Source organism: Cervus canadensis, chromosome 17, assembly GCF_019320065.1.
Source record: "Cervus canadensis isolate Bull #8, Minnesota chromosome 17, ASM1932006v1, whole genome shotgun sequence".
Lineage (NCBI taxonomy): Eukaryota > Metazoa > Chordata > Mammalia > Artiodactyla > Cervidae > Cervus > Cervus canadensis.
Window position 1 is genome coordinate 30721926 of NC_057402.1, and position 6833 is coordinate 30728758.

At 39.5% G+C, this 6833-nt stretch overlaps 2 non-coding genes across 2 annotated transcripts; one reads left to right on the forward strand and one right to left on the reverse strand.

The window, feature by feature from the left end:
- The first annotated feature begins 1145 nt into the window (after positions 1-1145).
- On the forward strand, positions 1146-1247 carry LOC122419838. The gene has a single exon (XR_006263054.1). It is a non-coding gene; the product is annotated as a U6 spliceosomal RNA (small nuclear RNA).
- A 5052-nt stretch (positions 1248-6299) lies between these two features.
- Positions 6300-6406, reverse strand: LOC122419955. Its single transcript, XR_006263155.1, has one exon. It is a non-coding gene; the product is annotated as a U6 spliceosomal RNA (small nuclear RNA).
- Between the last annotated feature and the right edge of the window lie 427 nt (positions 6407-6833).

Consider the following 6833-nt stretch of genomic DNA (forward strand, 5'->3'; position numbering starts at 1 on the left):
CAGCAAGCATTTCATTTCTTGTCTTGAAATAGATTGAGATAAATGTGAAGTCAATGATTAGATAAACGTAATGTCTTGGTTTGATGCCATGATGCAATATTCGATGTTGTGGTCAGTACTGATGGATGTTTTGTATAGTTACTCAGCTGTATAATGGGACAAACTCCCATGACTCTATTTAAAATACCATGTGGTTCCCTTTCAATTAATATTACCAAAAGTACTTTGGCACAAATACAAAAAGCATGAGGGATTAGTGCTGAGCATGCAAATGTAGTTATCTTTGCTCTGGATAGACTTCTTTTTTATACAATAAACTATATCTGTGTACAGTTTATTTACTGGGCTGCGCTGCATGCAGTAAATAAAAATTATCCCTTCTTCAAAAATCTCTTCCATGAGGTTATAAAAAGAAATCTCAATAATCTCCTATAGTACAGTTAAGGATTAAAGGTTGATGAGGTTAACACACACACACCAGCACAAGCCCAGGCGCTATGGCCATAGAAACAGTGTTTATGAAAGTCTCTTCTATATTAATAGCAAAGAAACATATTCTCTCCTCCATTCCCTGCTACCAAGGTGCATACCATGCAATGTAAAAGAGAAGGAAAGGGAAGCAAGAACTTTCTTTGAGAAGGAATACAAACCAGAATATCCACAGTGCCTATCAAAATGTTGTTTGGAAATGTAGAGGCTAAATTTTTTGGCACACTGGGACTAAGACTGCCTAACATAGGAATTAATCAAGGGATAAAATGCTAAATACATTTACTCAAGTTTTGCTTTTTATAATGGCTGTTCTTTGGTAACTATATTTCATTGTTACATAAAAACTAGTGATTATCAGGGATGATACCCAGTCATTATCATTTGCTGCAGTAATCAAAATAGTAAATTTCCACAATTTACCTTTTAAAAAATAAAATGCTTAATATTTTCTAAACATCTAACACTTAAATAATGGTCAATACATCAACATTTTACTTTCTAGCGCCCTTAGATCAAACACAAGGTACCTAGTGATTTAGAAAGATTTGTTGTCTCTCCTACTGAAGTAATATGTGATCACTATTTGCAATACTTAAATAATTTTTCTGATTATTTTAGTTATTAGTATTTATATTAATCACAATCCTAAATGTGTACTTCCTTCAGCAGCACATATACTAAAATTGGAATGATACAGAGATTAGCATGCCCCACACAAAGCTGACATGCAAATTCATGAAGCATTCCATACTCACAACACACACTCGCTAAAACAACTATATAACACCTCTCTTCATATCATGAAAAAGAATCTTGATATACATAGGGAGACATATGCCTATGCCCAAGACTTACAAATATAGACATGTTTTGAAATTTTTGTAATTTTCTAATTTTTTAAGTCAGTCTTTGTAAATAACTTTAAAAAATTTCTTCAGAAATATTTTAGATTTTTTTTTTTTTCTGTAATGCTTGAATTCTACAATCACACAGTCTGAGGTTTTGGTGTGTTTTCTTTTTTCCCTGTGAAAACTTTTCTCCCTACTTCTGATATTACAAAATTGCATGATAATGGTATATTTTGGTTGGGGCCATTTTAATTCATGGGGCTGGTACTTAGTGAATGACTTTTCAATATAGAGCTTTTTTTTTTTTTTTTTCCCCTGTTCTAGGGACTTCATGAATTATTTCTTTGTCAATTTTCCCCCACCTCATTTTCTGTGATTTTCTAAAACTTCCATTAGACAATATTTAAACATATGGATCTTTTCTCTATTTTCCATTGCTTTGCATTTTTTCTGCTTTTTAGGTTTCCTCTCTCTTCCAACTTTTTTCAAGTAACCTTTAAATCTATCATTTTGTACACAATAAGTAAATACCTTTTCTTCTTGAGGATATGAGTTAGAGATTTTTTTTTCCTTCCGCATTCCCTCAGGTTCTGACTTTTTTGGTTTACTTATTTTTGTTCTTCGTTTTTCTTGTTGGAGGCTTTACTAATGGTGGCAATCAGACAAGTTTCAGTTGCTAAAAAGCTCTCTCAGAACTCGCATTATAACGCTTCAGAATCTATATGTTACAGCCAGGAAAGAATACAAAAAAGCAGTGGCATTGAGGTCAGGAAACGCATCTCAAGGAAAGGCTGCCTCACAGCACAGGTCAGAAGACAGGTACTCCTTCCGACCTTCCTCCACCTGCAGGACTGCCCTGGACACACTTTCTCAAACCCCAAACCACCCAGTAGGCAGAGAGCAACTAAAAACCCGGGGCCCTAGTCTAGGCATATTCCTGTGAGGTAACCAGCCCGCGGCAGAACCCTTCGAGGGTCTCACTTACACCAGGTGTAAACCATCCTCACTGCTATCCATAAACGACGCCTCACACGCCTCGATAAAGCACCAGAAACTCACCATGGCCAAAAAGCATCGCTATTAAATCACTACAATTCAGCCTTGACTAGAAGTCAACACTGTCTTGGTCCGTCTCATTTCACCAAAACATTCCAGGCGTGCTGGAACTAACTTTCACAGCAGAGGCTTTCCATAAATAAAAATATGCCACCGAAATACCAGACAAAATTCTTCATACACATGCATCACTTACCTCTAAATCCTGGTGAATGGACAGTTTAGAGAATACCAAGCGGAAACTTGGGGAATTGTTATCTGAGGCGATTCAGATTCTCCAGAGAAGATTCTGATCCGAAAGCAGTTAGAAATGGCTCCGGCTGGAGTCTAACCAGACGACAGATGCCAGGGAGGGTAGCCTGGCCCATACCGCCCTCCCTCCGCACAGCTCTGGGCGCCCCCGTGGAATCTCAGCCGCGCATGCTCCGAGCAACTACGCTCCTCACCCCGCGTTTGCAACGCAATTACTATATTGGCAATTGCTGGGGAAGATTTTCGATTGTTGCTCCTGATACCGACTGAGTGGGTTATCAATTTACACCTGGAGCAGCCCCAAATGTTACAAATCAACAAACAAAACATTCCTTGGAGGCAGAGGTTTTCTTGGAGACTATTATGCTGACAAAGATTATTGAAGCAAGACTAAAGACGTAGAAGCTTTCCAATATGAAGGCCATGACCTTAGGGGCCATTGCTGCAATGCTGTTTGCAATCCTCTATTCAAGGTGCTTCTTTTTATCCTATGTTTACAGTATCCTTGGGGTGCCCAAGGAAAGGGAGCCCTGTACAGCTTTGACCTGGTGGGATTAGCAACTCAGATTTTCCAGGTGAAATTCACAACTGATTCATGTGTGTGAAAGGCAAGAAGACAGGAGGGAAAGAAGAGGGGGACACTCCAGATTCGTAAACAGGAGACAGTTTTAATAAACGAGGGAACTTACATATGAGGCTTGTTTTGGGTGGCCGCAAGAGGAGTAGGTCACTACACGTGCCCGACAGAATCTTAAGAGTTTATATGGAGGCCTTAAGAGTGTTCAGTCTCCTCCACGGTCCAGAAGGTCTCAGTAACACAGTATTCTCTCAAGGCTGCCTCCCTGAAGTAGTTCCTGGTGCAGAGCATACATCTTAAGGACACAGGAGGGGGTAAGGAGCCTCCGATTATTGCCCGGCTCCTCCTACAGGATCAACCAGCTGTTGGCCATGTCTTTTTGATGATCTCCTCCATCATCCCACCCCTGGCGACCAGCTCTTACAAGCGTACGTGCCCCGCCTTCCATACAGTGCCCTGAGAAGTCAGCAGGTTTTACTTCCGTGGAGGTGGCTCACTGGGCTATCTGGTTGTCCTGCAGGCACATGCAAGAGAAAAAACAAGATTAAGATAATAATTCCCAAAATAAGTAATAATTTTTTCCACGCTGGATCTGAACCACTGATTTATTAAGTCCTCTAGGCTGGGAGTCAGGCTACTCACCGCGTTCACTTGTGTTCTGAAGACAGCCCAACTCTCAGCACAAAGGTCTAATGGCCACGTCTCCTGAGTGATCACCAGGCAAACCTCAGGGTTCAGTCCACTGGCTGCTTCACTTCATTCCTCTTTTCACCCAGATGGTGTCAGTGTTGGGCTGAATAGTGACTGCAGTTCACATGCATGGGTTGCCCTGACTAAACTCATTTGTGGAATGTCCCACTCAGTGGGAATGTCCCCTCTCTACAGACTACAGAGGCTGCCATAGGAATACAGGTGGGGGCACTGGAAGAGCCTAGTAGAACCTGTAGTTCTAGAGACAGTAGGCTGGCAGACAGGTACTCCTCTGATGCAAATAGGCACACTGCTTAGTCAAAATGAGAGCCTTGGCAGAAGTGGGCTGAGGGGACCCATTCTCCATCCACCCTTTGATAGCATAGGATGTTCTTACTATGATATGCTGTTTCTTCACGAGAGGCTCTACCAGGAGGGGTGCTGTGTAAGTGAAGAGGGACAGTTGCTCCACAGGAATATACCAGGTTTCTCCCCCTTCCAGAGCTGGGGCCAAAATTCAAAGGGTCCTCTCTCCTCTGTTGTCTCTGCCACAGCGCCCAGCCCATACCTTCCAGAGTCATGGACACATTTAACTCAAATGGTCGCCCTGCTTGGGAGATGCCCAGAGCTTTCATCTGCTTCACTGGTATTTTTGCTTTCTCAGAGGCGGCTGTTGCTCTGATTCCCTATGCATCCTTGAAGGAACTATTCTGCATTTATTAAGTGAATGCAAAACTGATATGGACATGTTTTTTATTCATTTATATATTTCACTGGTTTCAAAAGTTAGCTTAAGCAACAAAATGCATGCACTGAAAGAAAAGAAAGGAAGAAAAGCAAAATAAGGAGAAATAGAGACAGTAGATCTACTCAGAAGCCATTATTAATGTGGCTAATGTCTGCACATGCTATAATATCAAAATTCTGAAACTCGTGAGAATTTAGTGTTGTTGTTACTTGATGAGATTTGTGTTCTTACAGCCACATCTAACCGCTTTTCAGTGTAATCACTTGAAAAAGTTCAATTAACATGAGGGAGATTTTCCCAAATTTTCTTGAAACCAAAAGACTTTCATTAAATACACAAGTGTCAAAGTTCCTAGCTCTGTTGTTGCTACACTAGGTTTTATAAGATAGAATCAACATATTGTATATTTCTCATACACATGTATACATGTGTATTGTATACAATATTGTATATTGTATATTTCTCCCACTCTCCTATTAGTACTAAGATTATCATATATTTAAAAGTAGTATGTGGGAGGTGTGGACATAGATTTTCATTAGCAGCTAATTAAAACTCTGCTTGTATGGAGTTCTAGTCTATATATATTAATATTAAAAATTATCCCTGTATTTTGGAGAGTTTATATAAGGGCTCAGCATAGACACAGCCTATGTCCATTGTTATAAATGTAATTTAATTATATAACTGAAATAGGATGTCAGCAGCCTATGAACATTTTAAAAGAAGACCATTTTAATATTTTTTTCTCTCAATAAGGTTTCTATAAATTTTAGATTAAAATGACACTAGAATGATCAACCTGAAATGCTTCCTTTTGTCAAATAAAGGATGATTTTCTTCTTTCTACTCCTGATCCATTGGGCTTTATGTTTTTCAGTCTTCCCTCTGAGATCTTGCCTAGTTAATTATATCCCCTCTTTTTGATAGCTGCAATCTCCTCTGGCTTCCCTAGCTAAAAAAAAAGAAAAGAAAGAAATTAAAAGGCTAGATTCTCCTATGAAAGCAAAAACAAACCAAGCACACAAAACACCCCTTTGATTCTTAATCTACTATCATATTTATTTATTCCTTTCTCATTCAACTGTCTAAATGCTCACTGACTCCTCAACAAATTAAATTCTGAGTTCTTCCACTCTTGCTTTATTCTAAACATGTTTTTGCTAAAGAAACTAACGGTTTATTAATTGTCCAGAACTAATCTCACCTTTTTTCTTTACTGTAATATTTCTCACTCTAACATTGGTCCCTGGTGAATATTTCATATTTTTCCAACTCTTTCCTAGACATCTATCATAAGACTCCTTTTTGGCTACTTCATACCATTTTAACCATTTTTCCCCCCTCTCCCTGTATAGCATACCCCCCTCAATGATGGCCTTCTCTTGGGCATCTGCTTATAGCCCTCAGGTTTTTCTCTTCCTATATTTTCCCCAAGGTGATTTCCTTCCATTCCCATAATTCAGTACATCATCTCCCAAATGTAAGCTATCTCCACTCATTTTGTTGGACTGAAAACTGTCATACTAAAACTGTATGCTAGAAATGACATTTCTCCATGTGGCACACAAATACATTAAACATGCCTAAGTCAGCTGTTTCCTCTTTCTCTTCTTTTTTTTTTTTTTTTCTTTTTAAAAATATGGAACGCTTCACGAATTTGCGTGTCATCCTTGCGCAGGGGCCATGCTAATCTTCTGTGTATCGTTCCAATTCCAGTATATGTGCTGCCGAAGCGAGCACTCCTCTTTCTCTTAAGGCCCATTTTTCTGTCATTGTGTGCAACTGTGATAAGTTGCTTCAGTTGTGTCTGACTCTTTGTGACCCCGTGGACCGTAGCTTGGTAAGCTCCTCTGTCCATGGGATTCTCCTGGCAAGAACCCTCCTCCAGGAAGTCTTCCTGACCCAGGGATCCAACTCGCGTCTCTAGTGTCTCCTGCATTTGCAGATGGGCTCTTTGCCACTAGCGCCACCTGGGAAGTCTTTTTCTGTCATTAGTGCATTGTTAAAAATTATAATTTATTTAATTGTAAATTATTTCCTGTTTTATTTTTCTAATTCTTCCCCCCAACCCATACCCATACTCTCTTTCGCTATTACTAGGACCTGAAATATCTACCTTCCAAATATCTCAGAGTAAACAACTCATGTATTATATTCAAAATTGTAT